The sequence below is a fragment of the Aphelocoma coerulescens genome, chromosome 6, assembly GCF_041296385.1.
Source record: "Aphelocoma coerulescens isolate FSJ_1873_10779 chromosome 6, UR_Acoe_1.0, whole genome shotgun sequence".
Classification (NCBI taxonomy): Eukaryota; Metazoa; Chordata; class Aves; order Passeriformes; family Corvidae; genus Aphelocoma; species Aphelocoma coerulescens.
The window spans coordinates 29,044,300-29,071,174 of NC_091020.1; the positions used below are offsets into that span (position 1 = coordinate 29,044,300).

General features: G+C 47.5%; 1 protein-coding gene across 4 annotated transcripts in view; it reads right to left on the minus strand.

Moving 5' to 3' along the window:
• The window catches only part of AFAP1L2 (actin filament associated protein 1 like 2), a 66,078-nt gene that overhangs the window by 33,798 nt on the left and 5,405 nt on the right, over nt 1-26,875 (minus strand). The window contains exon 1 of one of the 4 annotated variants that reach the window (XM_069020074.1): nt 10,756-10,833. The exons of the other annotated variants lie outside the window; for them this stretch is intronic. The gene's annotated coding sequence lies outside the window, so the exon portion shown is untranslated. Of the gene's footprint in view, nt 1-10,755; nt 10,834-26,875 lie in introns of those variants that run through there. 4 annotated transcript variants of the gene reach the window in all.

Here is a 26,875-nt window from a genome sequence, read left to right on the forward strand (position 1 = left end):
CTGCTGAGCCCACAGCCATGGGAGGCTCTCTTTCCCATGGAAAAAGGAAGCCTGGGATACCTCGTTCCCAAAACAGCGAGTGAGAGAAAGCAAGGTCCTGGAGAGATTAACTATCACAGTGATGGTGAACGACAGCCCTGGAACAACACCCGCAGTTTGTGCCACTTCAATACAAATAAAGGAGGTTAACTGCCAAATATATTTCGAGATGGATTTTTCTCTCACAGGCAAGACACAAATTAAAGGAAGCTGCCAGATACACATAGGGTTGTGTTGTTTTTTTGAGAGAGGACGAGCACACACATACACATGCACACGCCCTCCTAAGGCCTCATATCAAAGCATTTTCCCACCATTCTCTGTTGATTTAATGGCATCATTTCTCCAACGAACAATAGGAACATAGCAGAAGGGGAAAGCAATTATGTTTGAGAAAGCAAAAGCAAGAGCTCTAGGGTCAGAGAGAAAGACAGACACACAGCCCTGGAGTCCCCAGTCTTCCTTGCTGTTTCCTCCACAGAAAGGGCTTTTCGAGCCACGCTGCCCACAAGAGCCAGGGCTGGGACTCTGTGCCCACAGCTGAAAAGCAGAATGACCACACCAGGCTATTGCACTAATGCAGGGGCAGATCAGGTTTTTAAAGTGTCCTGAGTGTATCAGGGTAGGCTGACAGAGCCTGCAGCAACACCATTATTGATTGCTAGATTTCTTTCTTAATAATCTTGCTCAATCCCTTGTCCAGACACTGCATGCAGTCCTCATCCACCCTCCTCAAGGTAATCTGGAAGCCTGACCACCAGGAGGGAGGATCATGCAGCTGAGGCACTGAGCAGTGTTGATGCAGCAATGTGCAAACCAGAGATTTTTTTCCTCTGGAAACCCAATGTCTAATCATCAGCAGAGAAATGTGCTAAAAACCCCAACCCCAATATACATCCTCCTCCCACCCCCCCCCCCCCCCCAAAAAAAATTTCACCCCAAAATTCCTCCATCTATAGACATCACTAAGGACCAAAGTTCACACTGCTTACTAACAAGATTGAAAGCAAACCAGTGGTCACTACACTTCAGAGTTTAGGGTTAAGAAGCATAGAAACTTTAAGAATATTACAAAAAGGTCAAATTACAAACCCTCTCCTGCCATGAGTCACCACTGCTCACTGAGTACCTCCCAACAGCCATCCAACATCTGCCACCAAAGGAGGCCACCACCCACCCACCACTCTCCCGCATGTGAGGGGAAGGCACAGCTGCCAGGTGACCTGAGGACATTCCTCACTCTCCTATTCAAGCGATGCCACCTTTATTCCTCTCCCACACCTCCAAAATGACATTTCCCTGAAGTCAGGGTGGCAGAGCAGCCTCCCAGGAGCAGGCAGCTCCCCTGTTTGCTATGGATTACCACGGCAGCTGGGCACCACATGAGCTGCTTCAAGACACATGTGCCCTGTGAGGAAACATCAGTCTTGTCCTAATTCTGCGGTGATGCCCAGAGAAAGAGAGGCTCTGCCCTGCTTCACACCCCAAACATGGCTTTCATCACTCAACAGGTTTCAAATGGGATTCAAGTCTTTGGTGCCATTTGTCATCTGTGTTACTAATTCACGTTGCCAAGAAACTCCCAAATGTATTCTCTTAGTGGAGCTTCTTTGTCCAATACTCATAAAAACAAACATTGGTGGCCTTGGGAAAAACAAGTGTCCCTCATGGGGAGGATGCTCAGAAGAGAACTTCTCCCAGGCCACCCAATTTATGCCATGGCTGCACACACATTAATCTTCCAGCACAGGTCCATCCACATGACAGAAACGTGTCCTACTAAAACACAGGTGGCATTGCTGGAGCTGCACACCACAAGTGGCAGGAGGAGACACATGAGCTCCCATTTGTCTCCCTACACATCCAGGCCCCACATGGTGTGATGTGACTCGTGGAGCAAGGATCAGAGAAGCCACGGCGGACATGAACCTACTGAGATAAACAATGTCCGCAGTGACCGAATGGACGGCTCCTGGTTTGACTCACAGTGACAGCCCTGCCCCACTGCCCATGGATGCTTTACTGCATGGGGGAACCTCTTATAAGGTAAGGTAGAGGTAAGCACCCAAAATTCTGCCAAGACCGAGAAATAAACCTTGATTTATCACCTGCACCCTGAGCTTGAGCTCATCTCTGAGCAGCAGCAAGTCAGGCTCACAGAGATGCCCTGGGGGAATAGGAGGCTCAGGACAAGATAACCCCATGGCACCTCTGCCACCCTCCCCAGCAGGGCCTGGCAGTAGCCCAGGGGGGGGCTGATGCAGTGGAAAACCAGGACAAAGACCGGTATTTCCTTTTTTTCCATGTGAATTGGAAAACTTCTCCCTTTCTATCCTGACTGTGAGGCATGGGAAATGAAAGACAGCTCTTAAACCAGAAAAACAACCATTTACCGGATAAAAAAGATTTTCTTACTTTGTCTGTCTTGCACTTTGTTTTCATGAATGAGAGCCAGTTATCCAGACTGGGAACAATACTCTGAATTAAACCTCTGAAACCCATTACATAAATATGCCAAAGGTATCACTAACCCTATCACAGATTTAAAAGTTAGATCATTATTTTCATTTACCATTTCAGCAGAAAATTTGTGACAAGAAACTGCTGATGAATGAGTTCAAGCCTTTTCAGCAAATTCAGCGCCCTTGGAGCTTTTCTAAATGCACTTTTGATTCTTTCATCTCCCTCTTAACATACTTTGGAGGCATCCCTGTAGCTTGGCTATAACCTATCCAGCCTGGAATTTCTCTTTTCTCATCATTACATGCTAATAAACACTTATGTCATCCTTGGTACCCGAGGATCATTTGTGGAGCAGTGGTTTGGGATCAGCAGCTCATGCCTGGCTCCCTGCGGTTGGGGCAGGCCACACCACCCTCACTCCAAACCACACTGCTGTGCTTTCCATCCAGAAGATGAATGCAATACAGTTCAGCATTGGCACTAGTGAATTAATAACCCTTAATGAAAGTAATAACTTGAAGGAACTCTCTGTTTACTCAGTGCTAAGTGCAGCCTGGCTAGGCTACCACTCTGCCTGCAGTGCTGGAAGCAATTCAGTCAGGACACGAGGAGCATCCTGCATTCAGGAACTGCCCTCGAGACAGTTTTCTAGTACTCACAGGCATAAAGAGATGCATATCCTCACCAGTGCCAGCTGGTAAGCCACAGCCAGCCCAGCAGCCTTCCTGCTTTGCAGAGAAAACTGCTGGCCATTCAACTTGAGGGCCCGGAGCAAAAGAGGAGGCAGAGACGTTGCTTTGCCTACCTGTTTAGGGAGCAGCACATCTTGGACATGGCTTGAGAGTGATCACAGGCTGCCACTGCCAACCTCTACTCAACCTTTCGTCTTTCCTTACACCAATTCTGAGCTTAAGCCCCAGCCCCAAGGCAAAGCCACGGAGCCTTTCAATCTTCTCAGGTTAAGAAAACACAAGGACTGCTTCTGTTGTGGTTTGTTGCAATTTCGTTTGCTTTATTGCTATCTGTTTGCCCAGCCTTTCTAAGAAAGAAACAGGCAGGTGAAGGAAAGACAAATGACTGGGAAAACATTCCCCATTTCTAGGACTAGGCATATTTTGTTGCAGAAGACATTGAAAACAATAAAAAGTGTGGGCGTTTATAAGATACAATAACAATAACTATGATTTTACTCGTTTGTTTCAGGAAAAGAGAAAAAATAGAGTGGGCAGGAGGAGGCTAAATCCCTGGTGCAGTTGTCCTCTCATCCTTACTTCCAAAGTGGTGAGGTGGATTCAGATCCCTCCCATAACTGAAGGGATTTGAATTCACCTTCTCTGGAGGCTGCTTCATCTACTGTGTTGCTACAGAGGGTGAGAAGCACCAGCTCTCCCACCCAGAGTCCCACCTCAAACAGCAACGGGGATGTAACTACCACGTGTCTCCTTCAGTTCCACTGAAAAGCTTCTACATGTTGTGGGGCCTAGTCCTTCATCACTTACCTTTGGTTACAAAGGAAAACACAATCCTTTGTTTGTCCCCAAAAAACGTTTCTTTCAGGCAGTCATCCCAGGACAGTGATTTCTCTCACACTGACACCAGGAGGAGTTTGCTGCCTCCCCACACTTACCTGTGTGCATAACTACCCAAAGGGGAGAAGTGCTTGGCCTGGCAGCCAGGTGGAAAGGGCAGGGAGCAGTGATTAGCTCCATCCCAGCCTTCAGCAGGGACATCTGTCACAGCCACCTGGGTAAACAGCTAAGCAGGTCACACTGTACAAATTGCAGACCAAAACCACAGACACAAGAGCTGCCAAGCTCTCAAGGGCTGTTCAGGCCATCAGATTCCTTTGTCATGGCATTCAAGAAATGTACACTCTAAATTTCCTCTCAATTTTGAGTAACACCTGTCTGAAATTTCCATGTGGGAAATGCCAACTTACGCTTCTACAAATTCCCTCTCCTGTGGGGCAAGGAAAGTGCAGGAAACTGTTCCAGAGATGCAGAAGAGAAACTGAACCTATAGGAACCTCTCAGCAACAAAATAATACATTTCACTTTCCCTACCCATGGTTATCCATCCTTATCCACAGTTCTTTGGAGGCAGGGCTCCAGCACATTTCACCCACATCCTCTGTGTGCCTGTCTCAGAGTAGCACATCAAAGGGGCATTTGAGGCTCAGTGTTGATTGTTGGTGTAAAGCAGCAAAAGTTAAATCCCTGGTGCAGGCCAAGAGCCCTCAGTGAGGAGCAGTGGAGCCCATCCCTAGCTAGGTGCAGGCATATGTAGTGGGGGATAAAGGGAGTAGAAGGAAAGTCAGGCAAGAAAAACACCTGTGACAGCCATATCCCTCAATGCCACATCATCTCCATCTTGCCCTGGGCTGGCTGGTGTGCTCACACAATGCAGCAGCACACAGAGACCACGCTCCAGTGCTGGAAACAGCATCTCAGGACAGCACAGGGCTCACGAGCTCTGCCTCTCTGCTACTGTAAGCATCTCCACCAAACTGCACAGTCAGCTTTGGGAATGCTTGCTAAGTTTGTCCTGCAGACCTGAAAAAGGCTACTGCACAGTTAAATTTTTTAAGGATTTTGCAAAAGTCCACTTTCTTCATTGGTCCTTCATCACAGGCAGCGTTTCAGGTCAAAGCACATGATTCCAGCGATGGGGCTGATAACATAACCTTGGCAAAGATACACACCCAGCACTCAGTGCTGCTCAGGCTCTGGTTTCACCTTAACAAACCTCACTGCATCCAGACCTCTGCTTCCCACCTCAGCCATCACCCTTTTCAGATTTTCCGCCCTGTTTGAGGTGCCTGCAGGAACTTGCTCTCCTGGCTGATACAAGGCACAGTACCTTTCTCGCATGAGTCAGCAGGCAGCAACAGGAAAGCTGTTCTTTGTACTTGAAAAAGAATTAAGTGATTTTGAAGCAGGGGAATGTTTTGGACTAGTTAGCTGACCGACAGCATGAGCGCTTCAGAAGAGGCTGCATTATGAGAAGCAAACTTCAAAAGGAGAAGTGACAAGGAGAGAGTGTTTGCGGTGCCTGAGGAAGTAATTAGCATTTAAAAGGGACACAGATTGGACAAGTACATTAGGCTAAGAAAGATGAACCGCTGCCAAAAAAGTTTCTTTAGCTTTCCCAGCTCTCTCTAGCCCACGTTAGAAATGCAGTTTCATGAATATCTCTGTCTCCGAACATTTTTACAGAAAACCCTTGCAGCTGTTGAAAACATGAGAAAGATGCCACCATCAAAAGCTAGATGCCTCCTGCTCCCATTTCTCTTTTCAGCTTATTAATAGCTGTCTTGCCTTCATCATTCCCAAAGAGGAGAGGGTTTCTGCAAACCCCTCAGAGATAAGACATTTCTTAGACGAGGGGTTTTGTATACAGCACAGTTTATCTTCCTTCAGAGCAGGGTTGGGGTTTTTTTTGGAAGCAAAGCCTTCAAAGGCTTGCAGGGTCGGTGAGCAATGATGTTTGCTCTGCCAGTGAGTGACCTGCCAGGTCAAGAGCACTACTCCAACTTGAGAGGTGTGATGTTAGTCAGGAGATCAAACTGCACACAAAACTCAGTGGTTTCCAGTCACCAAGGATCATTGCTAAATTTCTGCTGCTTTGAGATCTCTGCTATGGAGGCTTTAAACTGGTAACTCAAACAAATGTGAGGCTGCAACAGCAAAACCACAGCAGAAATGTCTGTTCTGGTTTTCACCAGCAAGCTCACAACAAACCCAGCATTTAGCCCCTTCCACCAAGAGGTCTCAACACTTCTGGGAAAGCAAAGACCAAAGCTAGAGGTCTGCAATAAAATCCAAGGGCAGAAGAACAACAGCTTTGGAGTGAAGCTGAAGTTGGTGTTCCACCAGGGCCATTTGTTCCCAACATCTGTTCTCTACCTGAAGACATTAATGCCCATTTTCTTTCTTCCCTACAGTAGAGACTCCACAGTTCATATTCAGACAGTGACAGAGGCAACTAAAATGAGTCAACAGCTCTCCAAAGCCAAACAGGGCTCTGTTGTCTCACCAGGTACAGGTGAGATATGGTGAGTCAGGTTGGAGGAATGAGCTCCAGGAGCAGCACCTGGCACAGCCGGTCCCTCCCTCCCGCCCCGCTCCCAGCTCAGTGGGTCACTGCAGTTAAGGCTCTCAAATTGCTCATCTGTCAAGTGGGCAAGAAAAAAAGATTGCTGAGAGTTTGGCAAGCTTAAACAGGCTTCCAGTAATACTCTGAGGAAGCTCACAGGATGTCATAACACAAAGTATTTACTGAAAATTGTCTCGGCATTCAAATGTTCTTTATGTATTTAGTTCAAGCTGTGTTGGATTCCATCTGCCTCAGGCTTGTGGGTGCAACCATAATCTCAAAGGAATAAAAGTTTTCACCCTATGATGTCACTTATGCCCACAAGTCTCATGGGGACTTTCCTTCCCAAGCTCCTGACTCAATTTTGAGGGAAAAAAACCAATCTTTGTACAAATGCAGCTACTCCTCACAAGAAGGTCTACACAGGCTGCCACATTATGGGGACACAGTGGCAGACTGGCAAAGCATCTTGCTATGGAAGTGAAGACTTCAAAATTTGCTCTAGGAGATATCAATGGTACGATAAGTCACCATAAACACTGACCCATACAGAGGTAGCCACGTGGGGTTTGAGCCATGAATCAAAGGCAATTGGACACCCAGCTCCCCCTGCTCACCTCCGTAGTCAGTGCCAGGATTTGGGTGTCAGCTCAATGGGCTGAGCTGGTCTGCCTGGACTCTTGGACTTGCACTGGAAGCTTGAAGGTTGTGTCTAGAATCGTTTACATATGAAAGGAACACTCACTTGAGAGCACAGAAATGCTTGGAGGGCACACAAGTATCACTGCACTGCTGTGCAATCACCACAGATGTCAACTGGAGCTGTACCTTCATCTCGATACAGATCTATGCAGCCCCACTGAGGCCTACCAAATTTGAATTTATGCCCAAAGAAGGATACTCTTTTATCAGGAAACTCCAGGTTTATGCAGGCACAAATGGACAGCGCAGAAATTTCCCAGTTCACATTAGATGCAGATGTCCAGCTCTGGGGATTCCAAAACACCAGAGAAAAACCAAGATGAAAGTGAAACAAATGCAAGCTGCACTTTATTGAAACAGGAAACCGCAAACCACTCCATGTTCAGTGGGAAGCCCAAACTTTGGGATTCTGTTTGTTTTGAACAATAAACCCCACCAGGTTAGGGGAGCCCTCCTCAAGGGTGGGAGGGACTGAGGGACCAAAATCAAGCTCACGATGTGCAGCACCACAGACAACTCCTCTGCACACTTAACACCAGTTCCTCTGGAGCTGCTCTCTCCTGCTGAAGTCATTCCCCTACACATGTATACATACTGCTACTATTCCTTGGGGTAGGAGCCCCTGCAAAACACAGGCAGTGACCTGTGAGGCTCAGGCCTGGGGACCTGGGATTCCTGTGCACTACCATCACAACAAAGGCTGTTTTTGATCAGAAATACTAGCCAGGACCCAAGGAACTTTCATGAAAGATACTTCTGTGCAGCTTCACAATGAAAAAATAAAAAAAAAACCCATCGCTGTCCTGATGGGTCAGGATGCAGAAAAACCTTCTACTTGTTGTTTAAGAGAATACCAGGATCAGACTTCTCCATGCCAATAGAGTTCCCCTGAGCCAGAATCATCCGGGCACCTCCAGTGACTCCATCCCAGAGGGGTGCCACAAAGCCCTTACAGCTCCTGTGAACTGCACTTGCAGACTGAGTTTATGGCCCTTTTGCATTAGCCCAAAAAACCCAAAGCAGCTGGGAATTACCAGGAGTAGCCACAAGACTGAAAACCAATGTTGAAAAACAAACAACACCCAGACCAAGAATCACAAGGCAACCTTGAACTTCTGTTTGGAAATATTTAGGCAGGATGTCTTGCTGAGCTGACACATCTGGTTTCCAGAAGGACTTCAGCTGGGAGCTGTGCCAGACTAAAACTTTTCAGGATGCCATGAGAAGTGGGAAACGAGGAGCCTGGGACAGTCATTCAGCAAGAGGAGGACTTGGAGTTAAAGAGCCCCAAGGGTACAATGCCCATGGCTATCCCTGCTTAGCGGGGACTTGGACATAACTTGAAGCAAAGTCCTCTAGTCCCTGCATGTACCAAGTACAGTGGGTGGGTGACGTGAAGGCTGTGTTCAATTAATCTATTTCCCCTAATCCATCAAGCCCATCTTTTGGCAACCTGGAAGGGCAGATCTGTACAAAGTACTGGTGTGACTTATTGATGGCCCTGGTCCAACTAAAGATGTCAAGCACATGGCTACCTCCATCCCCTCACAGCACATCCTTGCAGTCACAGTTCACTCTGAAGCAAGTCTGTCGTGGGTTCTGAGTCCATGCTCGGGCTGGGGGAAGGATGTCTCCACAGCAGAGCAGGCAGGAGCATGCCTGTGCTTAGTCAGTTTAAAACCTCCCAAAGCATCCAACCCAGCTACAGAGGGAAGAGGAGAGGAGCTCCTGAGATGTACACAGTGCTCATTCCTAACATATTTCACCTCCCAGTACAAGCAGGAAGTAGGACCCAAATTTTCAATGGGACAAGAATATCTTTTCTTCCCCTTGCTACATGAATTGTGGCTTAGGAGCACCAACCAGATGAAAAAAATGGCTGGTACTTGCACCAACACAGCCCACCCTGCACACTTCCTACTCAAACAAGCATCCCTTCTGCAAAAAGGGGAGAGCTGGGTCTCATGCTTTGTATTTTGTCTCTTGCTTACCTAATAAAAAGATCATAAATCACAGCTGGTTTCCAGGTCCTCGTTATTGTCCAAGCAGCACTAACAAAGGCAAGAAGGCAAACTCAGCACGTACCCAGGGGACCCGGAAACACCCAGCCATTCCCAAAATAGGAGCAGCTTGGCGACTCACAGCTGGAGCAGGGCCGGCCCCCCCTCCCAGCACTCAGCTCTCCCAGGCAGCGCTGCAAGCAGTGGGTCAGGAGGTGCATTCCTCCGACAAAAATACTATGAGAAAAAACGACCTGGAGGCAGCACCAGGCCCCCGCAGAAGCCACTGGAGCTGCACTGGCCCTGTTCATCTCCGGGATGGTATCGGGACTCAGGGACCTCTGGCAACAGGGCTGCTTCTCACGACATCCCTGCAGAGTGCCTGGCACTGCCCACAGCCCTTACAGGATGCTGCAGTGCCAAGAAATTGTGCTGAGATCCTGGTTGCATCAGGAAGAAGGGAGATGTGCAGCAGCACTCATTAAAAAAAAAAAACAAACAAAAAAACAAACCAAAAACCAAAAAACACTGAAAAAAAGGCCTAAAATCAGCACAAAGCCCAACAGCAATCAGCTCATTGCCACAGGAATAGGTTTAGTGTTATAGCAGCCAGACAACTGGGTCCTGTAGGCTGGTGTCCTTCTGGTAACCTTGGGAAAATCATCAGCTTTTAATTACAAATCTGGGGGAGCATCGGATATTAGTGTTTGTACTGCCACGTTACATCTTGGCTCTGGTTAAGGCTTCCCTTGGCTCCCAAGGTGCTGGAAGACAAACATGTATTTTCTTTTCATTTCAAGATAGCTGAAAGCCACGGCCTAAGCAATTATGAGAACTGTATGCAATTAGGAATAAATGAATAAAACATTCTTAAACAAACAAACAGAAATCCCCTGGCCTCAAATCCCCAACCAAGACCCTATACTTCTCCCCTCCACTGTCTCTACTTCTCCATCACACAGTATCAGGATCATCAACTGTTTCACCCTGCTCCTTCCAGGAAGGAGGAAGATTTGCAAACACAGTCCTGCCGAAAACCAGTTTTTCCAGAGAAAGCATGGACAGAATTAACAGCACCCGCAAGCAAGGCTGGACATGCAGTTTGCACAAAAAAAAAAAAATCAATCCAACAGTGCAGGGGGAACTGCTCCCCCTGGGTAAATGGCATCCCCAGGCAACTTTGCTCATTAAGAGATCAGCTGCCAGAGCAGGTGGAGGAAAGAGAGACTCAGCACAATAAACCAAACCTCCTTGCTCTGATTTTGTCATTCTGGGAGGAAAGGAGATGGAAGGGAAAGTGAGGAGGCTGCAAAACAACCACATAACCCTGAGCTCAGAACCAGGCTAGGCTGAGCTCCTCTGTGCCACAGCACAGGCTACTCCACTCCAAAGTGCTCCCAGGAGCAGCCCTGGTGCTCCCTCTTGCTTACCCTTATGCAAGTGAGATCAAAGTTACCTTGCTGCAGGCTGTAGACAAGGCAAGAAGCAGCCAAAATGGCCAGAACTGCACAGGCATCCCCCACCAGCCCCTTGGGTGCTGTGGGGTAAGTGCAACCAGCCAGCTCAACTTAGCTGTGAGCATCACAAAGCTTCAAAGCTCTTCCCCGCTGCAAGCCTTTTTCCATGCTTATGTTTCTGCCTTGAGCTCACGTGTGAGGTTTTGTAAGGAAAAAGAAAGCAAATTAGCCCAGCAGTCTGATGCCTCATCGATGGTTTCCTTGAATCAGCTCCTACTGATCACCTCACAGCCAACACCTGGTGATCTGGGTCAATAACCAAGCCCGAGGACAGGAACAGGGCGTGGGGGAACCCACCATCGCTGGCCAAGACCTTCCGAGCGCTGGCCTCTCTTCTCCGCAGCGCTCCAGCCTTTCTGTTTTATAAATACACACTCAGCCAGATGACTCAGCCCTGCTTCCCCTCAGGATTTACGGCCAGGACACAGGCAGTGGTGCAGGGGAAGGTGCAGGGAGTGGTTTTACACCATGTGAAAACAATGTCATTTGTTTTACTGGGCACACTCACACCCTCCAGCAGGAACGCTCCCGCTGGAGAAGCGAAGCTGAGCACGGACCATCCTCCACGAGTGGCTGGGCAAGGCCCCTTGCAAGGTGCAACCTGCACAGAGCTACAGCAGACACGTGGGATGCTGCCTGGCCAGGCCCTTCAGCAGCTTTCCACCAACACAGCTGTGGGTGTCAAAGACACTGACTCAATATACTGTAATTTAAAACAAAACTAATCTCTTCAGTTAAAAAAAAGAATCATCCTGAAGATTTACTCCCTTTCCCTCTCCTCCTGAAAAAAATCAGAGGTTACCAGGCCTTTGGCTAAGAACTGCTTTGCTGAAGGGATGGAAACCTTGACAGTGGTCACACTTAAGGAGTAACAGATGTTCCTTTCCCCTAGAAGTCCTTCCTGCCCAGCTGAACTCCAGAGCGTGCAGGAGACCTAATGTGCCAGATCCTCTGGTGAGGAGCATCCCAGGGATACTTCCAGACCTACAAAAGTAGAGGGTAGCCAAAGAGGGTCAACATGGCAAACACTGTGCTTGGCTAGACTGGAGGGTGACCTGGCCAGCAGCTCTGCCCACATCAACCACAGCTGGCCACGGTTGGGAGCTCACCTTTCCTTCACAGCACAGGACTGGAAAAGAGCAGCTGAGGAGGGCCTGGGAAGTGACTGACCTGCCAAGAGAGACTTCATGCTGAACCAATCAAATAAATAATGAGAGTGTTTTTCCCCCAGTCAAGCAGAACTGCTAATGAAACCATCTTTCTGCATGACACATTTAGCAGTGCTTCGAGGAAATCAGGGAGGCATTAAACCCATTAGCACAGAAAAGCCTCATCTTCCAGCCCTGACAGCACACTGTCAACACTCAAGATTTTCATCTGTAGAATAGCTTTAGAGCCAAAAATTCACAGATACCTGGAGCGTTTCAAAAGCAGATCCAGCGGAACGGGACGGGTGTGCCACGTGTTACGGGAACACAGGCCTTGCTCCAAGAAGATAAAACTCCCCTGACTGACACAGATTGTGCCACCATGGAGAAGCATCACAGGATGGTTTGTGTGTTCTTTTGTTTAAAAATTCCACCTCTGTTACCGAGGGTGTATCCAACACCAGTACGTGTTAGGACTGGACTAATGTGTGCTCCCACACTAATGCATGCTCCCCCGAGGCTGCTGGCCTGCTGCCACGAGGGCACGCTGCTGGCTCATGCTCAACTCAGTGTCCACCATGAGGCTTTTTGCACAGGTGCATTCCAGCTGGTTGGCCCAGCATGTTATCCCTCCCTGGGGTTATCCCTCCCCAAGGGCAGGACTTTGCCCTTCTTTCTTGAACTTCAGGAGATCCCTGCTGGCTCATTCCTTCAGCCTAGAGAGGCCCTTCCTAACAGCAGCACAGCCATCTGGTGCATCAGCCACTCCTCCTGGTTTGGTGTTATCTACAAAACTGCCCCTTCAACCAGGTCACTAATGCAGATGGAGAAGTGACTGGCCTCCAGCTGGATTTTGTGTCTCTAGTCACAATCTATTGAGCATGGCAGTTCAACCAGTTTTTGCCTTACTTCACCATCCACTTCTTGGGCTTGTACTTCACCAGTTTGCCTAGGATGATGTTACAGGAGAGTGTTGAAAGAAAGTCAATAAACACCCACTGCTCTCTCTCCATTTGCCAAGCTTGTTGTTGGAGTTTTACACACACCAAGACTGTGACAGGATAGGGTGTAATAAATAAAGCCAGCATTTTCCCAAGCTGTCTAATCATCAAAACCCAAATGTAAGTAGTAAGGTGTGTTTGGGGCTATTTAGAGCGAGCAACACTGTGTATCTATGGGTTGTTTGTATTTCTGTTTCTGGATGAAAATACAGAGATAAGAATACCCATATATCATCAGCCAGACAGAATCTGGTTCCCTCACCTGTATTTCTAGATGCTGCCTCAAACCAAACAACAGATGCAGTAGATAGATACTGTGCAGGCTCATTTTAATCAGCATTCACCTGCATTCAGTTTACAGCAGAAATGCTGGCACTGTGTCAAGTTACATCACACCATTTTGGCAGCATCTGAATGCCTCCCACTAATGCATCAGACTTTCTCTCTTGGCCTTCCTTTCCATGGGGTTAGAAGAACATCTTGTTCAGGAGATTTGTATAGTGTATACAAAAATCATACAAACAGGTTGATGCTTCTTTGTTAAAATCTTGGGCTCTTGGCCTCTTGCCGGAGCTTCATCCCAAGAGAACAATTCACTCCACATTAAAGAAGCCTTGATCTGAGTTTCACCGATGGACAGGGTTGCTACAAGCAGACTGACCTATTCCAGCCAGAGGAAGGAAGCCAGCTTGGAGAACCCTTGCTATACTGACAGCTCCCACAGTCTTTATCCCACTGTAAAAGCCACACACAAGCAGCTCCTGGCGAGAAATTAGAGCAGTCTTGGACTTTCTATCCTGACATGCATGCAGGACTCACAAAACAGCTAAATACAGCTCACATGGCCTTCAACCATTCCCCCTGGGCAAGGGCCCTCTCTGCACACCCCGAAGGCAGGAGTTCAGGTAGAGCACGAAGCACAATATTTTTCTTCTTCAGCCCCAAAATTTAGCCAGTTCTTTACCTATCCGCTAGCTCACCCATCCACAGCCCACCCCCTTGGACCATAACATCCCAACCTGGGCACACATTTGAGCTGGACAAGACTATCCCCATGGCCAAGTACCCCCACTGCATCCTAAGTTGGGAAAAATCCAGTTTCTCATCCAGAGACAGGCTTTAAGAACGGGGCAAACATATTTCTTTTCAATTTAGAGCTAACAAAATCCTTGCTTTACAGCAGTCAAAATACTTCATATAAACTTTTCTCCATGTTGCGGATGGGAAGAGAGCTGAAAAAAAGCAAATCAGAATAGTTTACTCAGGGAAACACAGAAATTGCATTTGCTAGCACAAAGTCATTTTGACAGAGATCTTCTGTTTGTCTTTCCTGGTTTAACCCAGCCTGCCAGATCTAGGGCCTAGTTTCCTTGAAGTCATTCAGATACTTTCACCAATATAGTGAGAATTTGGTTCTCAGATGGAAATAACACAGATTATGTATACAATCACTCAAAACTGTAATTTAAGAAGCAGTTTTTCAGGAAAAAAAACATTGAAAATTGTATTTCAAATACAGACATTAACAACATGAGGGCCTTGGAGGGCTTGGGCAGCTCCAGCTAACAGGCAGAGCATAAGAGGTCCTGTGGACACAAGGACAATAAACTCCCCAAAATTAGTTTATTTGTTGGCAAAGACAGCACAATTCCCTTCTGATTCATTTCTACATTGAAAAAGACATTCAACAGCTTCCCAGCATTAAGATATTTTCACCCCTAAGTCCAAAAAGGGCTTAGAGCTACTTATGCCCAGTTACTGTATATTTCCACAACAGTGTGGAGCTTTGGCAGGCTTCTCAAACAGCTGGTGAGCCTCAAATCCACCAGAATGTGAGGAATAAAATATTTTTCCTCCCAAATTTCTGAGCAGCTGTTTCTCAGGAAAGACACTAGCCAGCCTTCAGTGAATGTGCAAAGCTGCTGGGTAGGAAGGAGACACAACCACTTTAACATTGCTCACAAAGCCAGGGGTGTCTTCACCTCTCTAACAGAAATTTAAGAGGGATTATTCCATTTCACAGAGAATATTTCCTGAATTAAGATACACAGGCTTTCTAAAAATGTAAAAGAAATGTCTAAGGAACTAACTGTCTGGTATCTTCATGTCGTACAGTCCCCTCTGTATCTTTTCAATAAATTCACTTTGGGAAACATCAAAGCTTTTTCACAGATCCACAAACCTTTCACAAGGAACCCACAGAGCTACTGAGATCCTCTGTCTTCTTCCTTTTCCCTGCCTTTGGTTACACAGATTCAGCCCTTCCCTGCACCTACAATGGTGTCCACCATGAGCTGATGATGAGCCACATCAATTCTCATTCAGGGGAAGATATGTGCAGCAACAAAAGGATTTGGTTTTTGTTTTGTGGGTGTTTTGTCCCCATTAGGTTGGCCCAATGAATCAGTTCTGACTGTCAGAGCCAGCACAGAGCAACCAGCAGAAACGCCTGGCTAGGGAAGAGCAGGTATGCAGCTCCCCTTTCCAGTGCCTGAGAAGTGTTTAGCAACTCAGGTCCTCCACTGTGATGACCCCCTTAGAAACCTCACTCACTTCAACCTGGCCTTTGGGCTCTCACTGGACTGGAAACTGTCAAGGTCAGACTTTCCCACCACTTTTTATCTTATTACTCTCCCTACCTCTGGTATCTCTTAATTCAAAACCACCCACACGTTCAGTTCATGTGACAGCTCCATCCACTAACACTTAACAGCTGACATTATTCCCTAATTTGTTGATTCAGAGGCATGTTTTGATACACAGTAACACTCCAGAACATCAGACCTATTTCATGTTGGGAAAAGTCTCACATGAATCCCTTTGCTTCCCACCAGAAGGTCTCTTCTAGTTACTACGTGCCTGGTACTCATCACTCAAACACAGCTTCAGTAAGTCCCAGTGCAGCACCTTGATCACTGTCACAGTGTCCAAGGTACCCAGAGCACACATTTCTCACTGAACCCTTATATGCTGTATTCTCCCCATTATCCTCACCTACAAGCCTGAAAAGAAAGCCATCAAAATCCAACTAACCAACCATAAAAAAAATCCCCACAAAACCACCACGCTCTAGAACCTCCCCAAAACTTCCTCCTGGCTCTAAAGCCAGCAGCAAGGAAGCTTGGCTGGATTCTCAGGACCAGCAAAGTGCCTGACAGCCAGTGGCCAAAGAAGAACTGCTGCTGCTGAACCCAAGGCAGCTTTTCCAGCAGGGAGGCTCTGGCACAGTGCACTCCTGTGCTGCCAATTCCCTCACACCAGCCAGAGCACACATGTGCACACCCAGGATGATGCACTACTGCCCCTCCTTCCCAAGGACAGGAACACCAACTAGAGCAGGCTCATGCCAAGGAGCAGGTTCTGCTGTTCCCTGCACAGCTGCCAGGCTAATGATGGCTTATTTTCAGGGACAAACTCCAAGACTGCTGCTGCTGCTGCCAAGCCCTGTCACAACAGAACACCAAACACAGGACCCTGCCAGGTGCTTCGGCTGCCTGCCCTTCTCCAGGAGCTTTTCTTCTGCTCTGCATCCCTTCCCCACCACATGCTGTGTCTCATGGGATCACAGTCATGCCATAGGAAGGCCAGGAGGGCACTTTTGCAATGCTATCAGTGTACAACACTTCTGGAGTTCCCTGCCCTGGGCACAGGTGACACCCCTCTCTCCTCGTGCCAGGTACAGCTCCTTCCAGTCCACAGCTGGGGGGTTTGGGCCCTTACCTGGGCAGGACATTTCCAAGGCCACTGTGGCCCTGCCTGGAGGGACAGACAGGTAACCTGTAGTGCAAAAGGTTCAGACAGATGGAAAAAAACGCTAAGTTTCACCCTGAACAACCAGTATGAGGTACAGGTGCATCCCGGGCTCTTGCTGTTTGCCACCTCATACAGATCTTCTACCTTGAGACCCCAAATGAGTTTCAGGTTAGTGGAAAGCTTATTTACTTCTGCTGGGTTTGGATCAGACCCCTCCTAGGTAGAAAAACCCAGCAGCTAATGGACATGCAACATACATGGAGCTTCCACTCCTATTAGCAAGTCTCTCTGAGACAACACAATTTTCCATCCATGCATTAAGCCAGTCCAATACTGACATCAGCTCATTTCCATTGATCCTGATTACATAATAGTGACTTAATTCTCCACAGAATTGAATTTTCCATATGTTTGGATCTTTTGCAGTTGCTACATGACTTCCTTGTTCCCTGCTGAATTTATAATTTATTATCTCTTTGTCCTATGCTTAAAAAGTATGGCCTTTGCCTGCAAGCAGAAATTTCTACAGACTTTTTGTTTGTTTCCTGATACGTTTATCACATCCATTTCCTTCCATCTAAGAGACCTCCACGACCATCCTGCAGTATGGACACCCCTATAGCTTTGAGGATTGCCACCAGTTCTGGAGTAAAGTTACATTTTGTTACAACATACATTAAGAGTAGCTAATAATCATTATGACACCCAAGTCTTTAGGTACATTAACTGTTATTTATCATTCATAAACATCAATTTTATGAGATCTGACAGTCATCCAAAAACCCGAGCTGACTGTAAAGGTTGTAGTTTTATGGCTGCAGACGAAAATTCTCACTGCATGTATCCCACCCAACAGACAGGAATCCGTAAAACTATCATGGTCCCTCAGCAGCTTCACTCAATAAACACTCGGTACCACCTCTGGTTCAGTCCTTTGGGCCATTTCCTGGAGGACTGGAGCCCCTGGAGTTCTGTTTGAGAACATACACATTTCCAGTGCTACTCACACGAAAATGTTTCTCCTTTAACATTCATGCAATGCCACTGGGTAAAGACATTAATTTTCACAATTCTCTTTTAAAGCAAAGGCAGTTCTGTGCACTCAAGACAGGAGTAAACTGAAGCATGCGAACATCAACAACACATTTAAAACTATTCTACTCAAAAAACTGGGATTTAAGGGAAAGACAATCTAAAAGAAGGATCCCTAGGTTGAAGAAGTCTTTTCTGCGGCAGGAGAGCCATTGCCCACAGTGAAACCATTTAAAAAATAAAATTAACCATCTGCTCCTTCACAGAAAGGAACTCCTTCTGCCTCTGCAGGTCTTTGAAAATGGGTGTTAGTTCCTGGAAATGCATCAGCAAAACAAATCATCATAATGGTATGTACAAAGGGAAGTTGGAAGAGGAAGAGAAGAATGTGAAGACATCTGGCAGCTCTCAGCCCTCTCCGCTGTAGGATGGACAGCAGGTGCCATCCCCCTCCCACACAGCCCAGGATGAAAGCACCTGTGACCCTGCTCCTTTCTCCTTGAGGAGGGGACACAATCCTTCAGCCCTGTTCCCCACCTGCCAGAGGTCAGCCCCTCACCTGAGCACCCCGCCAGAGGCCAGTGGGGCTGCCCTGGATGCATCCCCAGAAGGAGCACGGAGCCCTCCCATCATGGATGGTCCCTGGTGCCTGCCTGCAGCTCAGCCAGTGCTTGGCCAGCACCTTGCTGCCCTCCAGCCACACTCTCAACACTTTCTGTTTGCAAGCCTTGAGCTTCTGACCCCGCTCCAAGCACAACCTCTGCTCTCACACTCTCACTAGTCTGACAAATTGCATGGTGACATTACAGTGGGACAGGCACTGCCTGCTGAATGCAGTCTGGCTGTGACCCAGAGCCAGGACAGCTCTGATTTGGTGACAGCATGGAATGTGGGTAGCTGCATCCTCAGCACATCCGCTGATACAGACACGCTGTCTCCAGTTCTCACATCACAACACTGGCTGTTCTTTGGCATCAGTGAAAATGGCTTTTTGTTTGCCATGCCAAGCAAGGAAACAATCTGATTCTTCCATTATATACATCCAATATGAGTCATCTGATGCCCTTATACATCACACCCATAAGAATAAGAGGACCTTCCTGACCATGCAATAATCCTTAGGAGAACTGAGGCAAGTCACTTCACTGGGAATATTTTGCATGTAGATGGGGAGAACCTCAGAAGATGAACACTGTCCAGGCCATGGGATGAACTAGATGCTATAAAGGATCTTCTCCCTCTCTATGAGGAGGCATGTCACCTCCAAACCCGCATAGCTTGGGCCACCTAACCAGCCTTCTATTTTCTAACAAATTCTGTGACCAGGGCTACAAGACAGACCAGGTGAGTCCTGCTGCCAGGCATCACTGAAGGACCTGCACATCTTCAGCATCCCAAGGGAGCCCACTTGACAGAGCTTTGCTACCCAATAGACTGGTTCCCTGCCCCAGCACCCTGCTCCCATCACTGTCCAGACTATCAAGCCAAGCCAGCAGAATAGTAACCTTGTGAAAAGTCAGGAGCTGTCAGCTGGTGAGAAGGAGAACTACTGTCAGAAATGGTGGAGGCAAGGAGGTGGGATTGTGAGACTGAGGAGAAATAAACTCAGCCGCAGCAGAAACAAACTTAGTAGCAGGATACTTCACAAGGCAACTGTGCCAAAGAAGCCTCCATCACCTCCTGCATGCAGCCACCAAAAGGAACCAAGAAACATTCTTCAGGTAGATACCCATTTGTTCTTAGCCTACATAGGACACTGGCACAGAACAAAACAAAGGTCAGGGGCTGAATATGGAATAAAGCTGCAGAAATAATGAGTACCAGTGACACTTTCCTTCCACACTGGGGACTGCCAACAGCCCATTGTGTGAAGCCAGATGTGTTTCACCACGTCCCCAGGACATGGCACACAGCTCTCAGTCCATGGATGTGAGTGCGGCAGGCGCAGGGACCCAGCCACGCTCCAGCTGTGTTTGTTTGGCCAGCTGCAGTGCCACAAAACACAGCTGCATTGATCAGGGCCGGTCACCTGGCTCCAGATAAAAGCAGCTCAGTAGCAGGAATCTGGCCATCCCTGCTCTGTGCAACTGGAGCCAGCCCAGTGACCGAGCAGGGCCTGACCGCGGCCGCCTTCTGATCCAGAGTGCTGTGAGAGGTGACAAAGGGGATGATGCATTGAGGCAGGGTGAACAGTGGGCAGCAGAGATGGATTGTGGAGCCTGACTTGAGGCCAGAAGATCCCAATTTTCATCCTAGCCCCACCTCCGGCTTAAGCTGCACTGCAGGAAGTCTTTCCCCTTCCTGCTTTGTCCACATTGCTCATTATTCTTATCTCAATAGGAATGATCTTACCCCACCCTGAGTTCTTTTTGACTTGAGGAAAACGCTTGGTAACCAATATCAGAAATGTTTTATTTTCTCTGTTCAGAAAAGCCTCCACACTTAATTTCAGATATTTACGGTTTTCATTTTCATGTAATATATGCTATGACTGATGTGTCAAAGCCATCATAGCCTAAATCTTCAGGGTTTATTTCTAAACTTACTATAACTAATTGTTCCCTGCTACTGACTGAGTCATCTCCTCTAGATCAAAGCTTGCCCTGCTCAAACTGAAACATAACAGTTTGGTATTTGACTCTTTCATCTAGAAGCCAGTTCCATCTGTGCTAAGCAGCAACTCCTTTTCCATATTCAAAACTGAACATTTTCCTTCTTTCTGTCAGCATGATGGCAGAGCAGTCCTGCACATTTGTGAATAACCAACAAAAAGCAACTGTATGAATGAGGAAAGGCAATCGTACAATCAACGGGTGAAAGAAAATTTGAAATTCCATCCCAGAATCTGGGATAAGCCAGCATTCCCAGGAGCACCATTGCATCAGCAGCTGGAGAGGCTTCAGCCTAGAGGATCAGAGAAGGTGAAGATGTCCTTGCTGAAGTGTCCACAGATGATTTGGCTGCATTTTCATAAAGCATGTCTCCAGTGTGGTAGAATCTCCTCATCTTTCATGGTCCAAATAACTAACACAGTCCAGACCCTGGTCTGGAGCAAGGGTCAGCCACGTCACTGCTATTAGCACCTGGAACTGTGAGCAAGTCTGCTTGGCTAAGGAGTTGTCAGTTCTACATCCCTCCTCTATCACAAATCACCTTTTATTATATTAAATTCAAAGGCATCTTTATCAATTGCACCAGAAATACTGGTAAGTAATGTATCAGTAAAAATTGGTAAAACTTGCAGTCAAGGCAGTGTAAATCTTAGACCCAGTCTGATCCTTGTGGTCAGCCCATTGACTATGCTGGAATGACACCAGGAATTAATTTGGCCCTTCCCACCTCATCTAAATGTGAGCCAACAGACATGCATGTTTATCAGGAAAAACAAGAACATATGCTGCAAACAGAGCATTTCCAACAAAAGCCTCAATCCAGCATGGGAACAAAAGCAAACTGCAAAGATCTCATAGCTAACCAGGAGTGTCAGTGTGAGGTTGTCTGCTCAGAGTTAAATGTTAGAAGAATATCTTAAACAAAGCATTGGAGCTCACCCAGACCTACACATTTCTTAACAGAGACACCGAGCAGCCAAAGGTGTAGGAATGTGTGATCTGGAAATAGTACTCAACAGTCCACAGCTCTTACCCTGGTTTTGGGGCAACACCAGTTTCAAAGGGACAGCCAACATTAACTGCAAGGATAGTCCATTTTAACCCCTGCACAGCACTAATAGGACACCCTACTCATGATCTTCAATCCCTCTCACACAAGTACCCTTCTCTGTGCTCAACCCGTCCATGCTCCTGTCAGTCCCCATGGCTTTGGCATTCCTGTGGGAGCTGTAGCCAACCACCACAAGAATAAAAGACTGACCACAGCTGAAATGGTATCAGCAGCAAATGAAAAATACCAAGCATATGCTAAGCCTAGGGGATGTCATTATTTAGGCCAAAGAATTGAAGGAAGGCTGACGCAGCCAGTCCAAAGAAACACCAATGTGAAATCCCGTGCTGTTCAACACAGATTTCCAGCCAGAGTCAAACCTTGCCTGTGGGTGCTGCCCCTGCAATTCAGGCCATGCTCTGGCTGGGCTGGACTTGGCAGGGGTCAAATGTCTGGATGAACCTGCCCTCCTTTCCTACAGCACTCCAGGTTTTTCAACATCAGCATCGCCCAAAGCTTGCTGCCTTTATTTCTAAGTAGTATAGTAAAGCTGTCACTGCTCTTTTGGTTTAAGAGCTCCAGTGAACTATAAGAATTAAAAATAAATCATTCTGTTTCGGGGAATGCTAAGCCTCCTGGGTCTAGAAAGCATTTGTTTCTCTTCTCAGCCAGACGTGGGAATTCAGCCTTTAGGATAAAGTATGGGAATTTTGACTGCCATTTCACTTCCCCCCACTCTGTCAACTCCCACTTCAATTTCCAGAAATAAATCTCTTCTACACTCAGAGAGCATCTGTTTGAACAACCTGATAGGAAAACTACGCTCACTGAAGTTAACTAGTGCAGGATGCCAACAGGCACAGGCTTCAAGCAACTGCATCCTTGCCCAGGTCTGCTCTGCTTCACACACTGCCAGTTTACACTGGCTCAGTACAGACCAGGGTAACCCATATAAACAGATTCAATCAGTATTTTGGCATATACAGGTGATTAAAGCAAGAGCCCACTGAGCTGAAAGTGTGACAAGCTACCACGATCCAAGTGCTCAGATGACAGGCCACATCAGCAGTGTCTCCAGAGCTGTGGATCATGGTCAGAGACAGAATTACAGTTCAATATCCCAGAAATCAAGAGTATATGTTGGCATAATGAATACACTTCATGATTGATTTACTGGTGAATTTTCCTAGAACCAGACCTTGGAGTTCACACGGACTCAAACGTAAGCCAAACCACACTTGGAGCATTGATAATTTTCTGACACGCTTTAATCAGTTACAGGGTCTGTACAGAACTGCATTAGGGCAGCCAGCACCAAACAAGTCAATAACTCCTTTCAACACCTGGAAGACAACCTAGCTTCCAAGAACCATCATCTCTTGAGGGGGACAACTTCAAAGCTCTAGCTGTAGCAAGTTAAACTGATGTGGCACATAGGCAACTAGGTAATATCATCAGCTAGCATTGCTCACTAGAGAAAGGCGAGAGACTCTGTGCATGGATACATGTGTGTATCCTGTAATATGCCTAGAAGAGAGAAAATGGAATAAAGCTGAAGCAGTAATGAAAACCTGTGTTTATATAAAATAATACCATGCTTAACTCAAGAGTAAATCATTTACAAGAGTTGCTTTACTAAATAGTTTGGTAGCTGACTTCTGTTGAAACAAGACAGGCCCTTGCTAGCAGAAAATGATTATATCATTTACTCCTCAGTGTTATGATTAATTAAGTTATAGACAGAATCCAGTAACACTTGAGTAGGACCATCAAGAGAAGTTTAGTCCTCATGTCTTCCTACAGCTTTCTCACAGCCCGGCCAAAGGAGGCGTCACTGGACGAACTGGTGGGTGAAGGGTGAAGAAGCTGCTCTGCAGACATGACTGACCTGTTCCAGAGGTCACTGGCTTTTAGGTCACTGTGACCCCGCACAGGCTGAGCATCACCAACAACCACATTCAGCTCTGACACTGCTGCTCAGAGAAGCAAGACACAAGTAAGTGTGGAGGACAAGCACTGGCATGGGAGAAAACCAAAACCACCCCAAACTGCCACACGCACATTTCACTGGTGACTGCACAGCTCTGGGGCACTTGTGACCATCTTCCAACAAGAGAGATGAGGTTGCTGAACTCCAAAAGTACCTGCAGGCCCAGCACTGGCTACACCTAGAGCCCCAGGCACCAAGTGCACCGTGCCCCAGATGAGGTTAACAAGCCATATGGACTGAAAAAATCCAGGAGAAAAAGCACGTAGCCACCACGCCACCCAGCAGATTCCAGACCCCTGCAGCAGTGGATGGTGAAGCCAGAGACACCCTGCCCAGTGTGCCCCCAGCTGTCTGTGACCTAAGGCTTGGGGAGGAGGGCTCTGGACCACAGGAAGCAGCCAGGCTTGCCTGCCTTTGCCTGGCACCTCCACTCAGACCTAGCTTACACAACTTCACACACAGCTCATCTCTTAGCAAAGAGAACTGCCTCCATCCATGTGCATGTGTACTGAATTCCTAACAGGGACCAAAACCCTGGCTGTGGTTGGGTGATATGAATGCACATCCCACCCCTCTGCCCAGGTAACCATAGAGAGGTAAAGACAGCTCAGCTGCTTTGCTAACTGAGCTCAATTAGTCTGAGTGCCCTCTTCTTCTTTATCACATTTCAGCAGCTACCAAGATCAGGCAGCCCTTTAGCAGATGTGGAACTGTACACTACAATCCCAGCTCTCTGGCTGATTCTGCATTCCCCAGAGCCATGGAGAAGTCTGAAAAGTATGACAATAAAAACAGCAGACGTTCCCACCATTCAAGACTACGTGGCACATATTTAGAGACTGCAGCAGAACACAAAAGAACTTTGGAGATGCTGGATTTATACAAAGGAGCCAGGACGTGCTCCCCAGCCGAGCAGCCTGGATGAAGCTGCTGATGGGATGGATGGAGCAGACGGCCTCCAGCTGTCACGAGCCACTGCACAAGTCTGGGCTGGCCATATCTCCACTTTTAAAGTCAGCCCCAATTTCCAGACTTGTGATATTTTGCTACCACGAGTGTTGACCCCCTAAATGCTGCAACCACGTACCTGTTACCAGCAGGCACCAAAAAGCATCTCTGCATTCTACTGATTTCAGCTCGTTCACAGCAGGACCATCAGGAGTCAGAGCTGTTTGGCACTGGGACTGTCTGAACAAATACACGGGTTCCTTCCAGAGATGACAAACTGAGAGTGCTACTGGAAGGCTGTGGGGCTGCAGCTGGCTTGGTTGCATTCCTCAGCAGAAGAAAGCCCCAAACTTCACACACACTGGTGGAGGACTCTCAGCAAAAGCTGCTTGTGACATCATGTAACCTTGTGCAACTCAGGCTCTCCGCAAGCCAGCTCTTTCTTCCCAGCCTTAACAGTTGTCATACTTTGCAGTGACAAATAGCAATGATGAGATCTGCAGGGCGACTTTGGATCAGAGATCTCTTTGCAGATACCTTATCTCATCTCACAGGAGCTGCACACATGCTTCCCCTCACCACCTGCCTGGGCTGGCTGCCTCAGAACACACGCAGGCTGCGGGACAGAGATCCCCTCCTTGCAGCAGACCAAGACTTTCTCCCCACCTCACTCAGTCCAAGAGGGAAGGGCTCCAGCCACAACTTGAGCACAAACTATAAGAATCTCCTGGCTCAGACCCACATCTTTCAAAGCACTGCTGCCAAAGTGTTAGGCAAACTTCTTCAAAAAGCATCCCAACTGCTTAGCTGCCCACCTCTACACCCCAAGCTCAGTGCCAGCTCTGAAAGCCTCATTAATTATTAGCAAGGTTGGGAATCTAAAGATAGTTTTCAAAAGATTCAGTCTCCTTACAGCACAAAAGGAAGTAAAAAAACCACGTGCATCACACCAGTGCTGGGGGTAGCTACTGCTCCTGGTTATCCCTGGAAGAGATTCCTACACTCAGAAATATGAAGCCCACAGGCTAAACTGCCAGCTAAGACTTGTGAATCCCTATTTCCCAGGCTTTTTGTAAGCTTTGTGCTATACTTTTATCCTAAGCAGATGCAAAGGGTAAAAAAGAAAAAAGAAAAAAAATCAGAAAATCTTTATGCAACACAGAGCACAGTCCAACCAAGGAGGGAAATACTTTTATTAAATTGCAAGTGGCCAAGTCTGTATGTTACGTGGGAGTTTAAGTCTGATCCCATAATTCTGAGATACTTACTTCCAGACAGAGCTGTTTACAACCAAACACAATACTGCCATGCTCCAAACCATCCTCAGGCTTGCTTTCTATGGAATTTTGCCCATGGAGAAAGCGACAGGTCAGCGGTGGGGCGGAGGGGAAACGTATTTCAGTAAGTCCCGGCCCTTGTCCTTTGAACCTCAGACCAACCCAGCACATTTCCCAGGCCTCCCCTCCACAGCCCTGATACAGCACAGGTCCTCCGGATGGGGACACAATCCCTCCTGTGGCAGGAACTGCCCCGTGCTCACCTCCTCAAGCAAGGGCTGCTCTCCCAGCCTGGCCCACCAGCCCCAAGCCAAACCACTCTGGGTGGCTCCAGGCCTGGTTGTTGCCTGTCCAGGCTGTGGCTGGAGTGAGGAGCCGGGTTCAGAGCGAAGGCTCGGCCCCACAGAAGGGGCGCGGGTGGGCACAGCGCCAGCACCGCTGAGCTTCGCAAAGGGCTCGGCTCCTCTGGCCACCCTTAGCAACTCGTGTTTGTTTTGGAGGCTTTCCCCTCCTAAAGCTCTGCTCCCTGGATTCAAGTAAGTTTAGTAATTTTATTTAAAAAAAAAAAAAAAAAAAAAAAAAAAAAAAAAAAAGAACTTTGGGTACCAGGAGATCGGTGGCTTTCTACCAAACGCTTCTAAATGGATTTTTCTTTTGTGAACTTCTACAGTCATTCCTCCAGTTCACACAAGGCTTTTAGCCATGCACCGTAGCACACAGCAAGAAGTTCCCAAATTTAACCCCTCTTTTTCACAGTGCAGCATAGCTCTTACAATGGAACTGCCTTCTCTCAGCTGCTGCCAGGGAACTTGCCTGTTCACTGACACTTCTTCCCTATTCACCACCAAACCAGCACCAAATAAGCAGCTCCAGCCCAGAAAGTGGCTGTATCGACACCTGCACCAGCAGTTCCTCAGAGCAAGGCCCTGTCAGACACATCTCTGACCCACAGAGCTGTGCTGACAGGCTGCAGCACAGACTGGACCAGTCTGTCTTGTCTGTTGACCCAAAAGAAAAGTACAAATGACTCAACTTCCAAGATGAAGTAAACAATAATATGCAGGTCATCAAACTGGCTGTGTGACTGTAGGATCCCAATACACTTGTTGGGTCTGTATCTGTGCTTCAGCCAGACAGCTTCAGAGAGGAACACCTATGCCCTGGGTGCACATGCTCTGCATCCCCTTTGATGATCGGTGCACCTCTTATTTTTGGTTCCCCAAGATGTCCCCTACAGCTCTGGACTC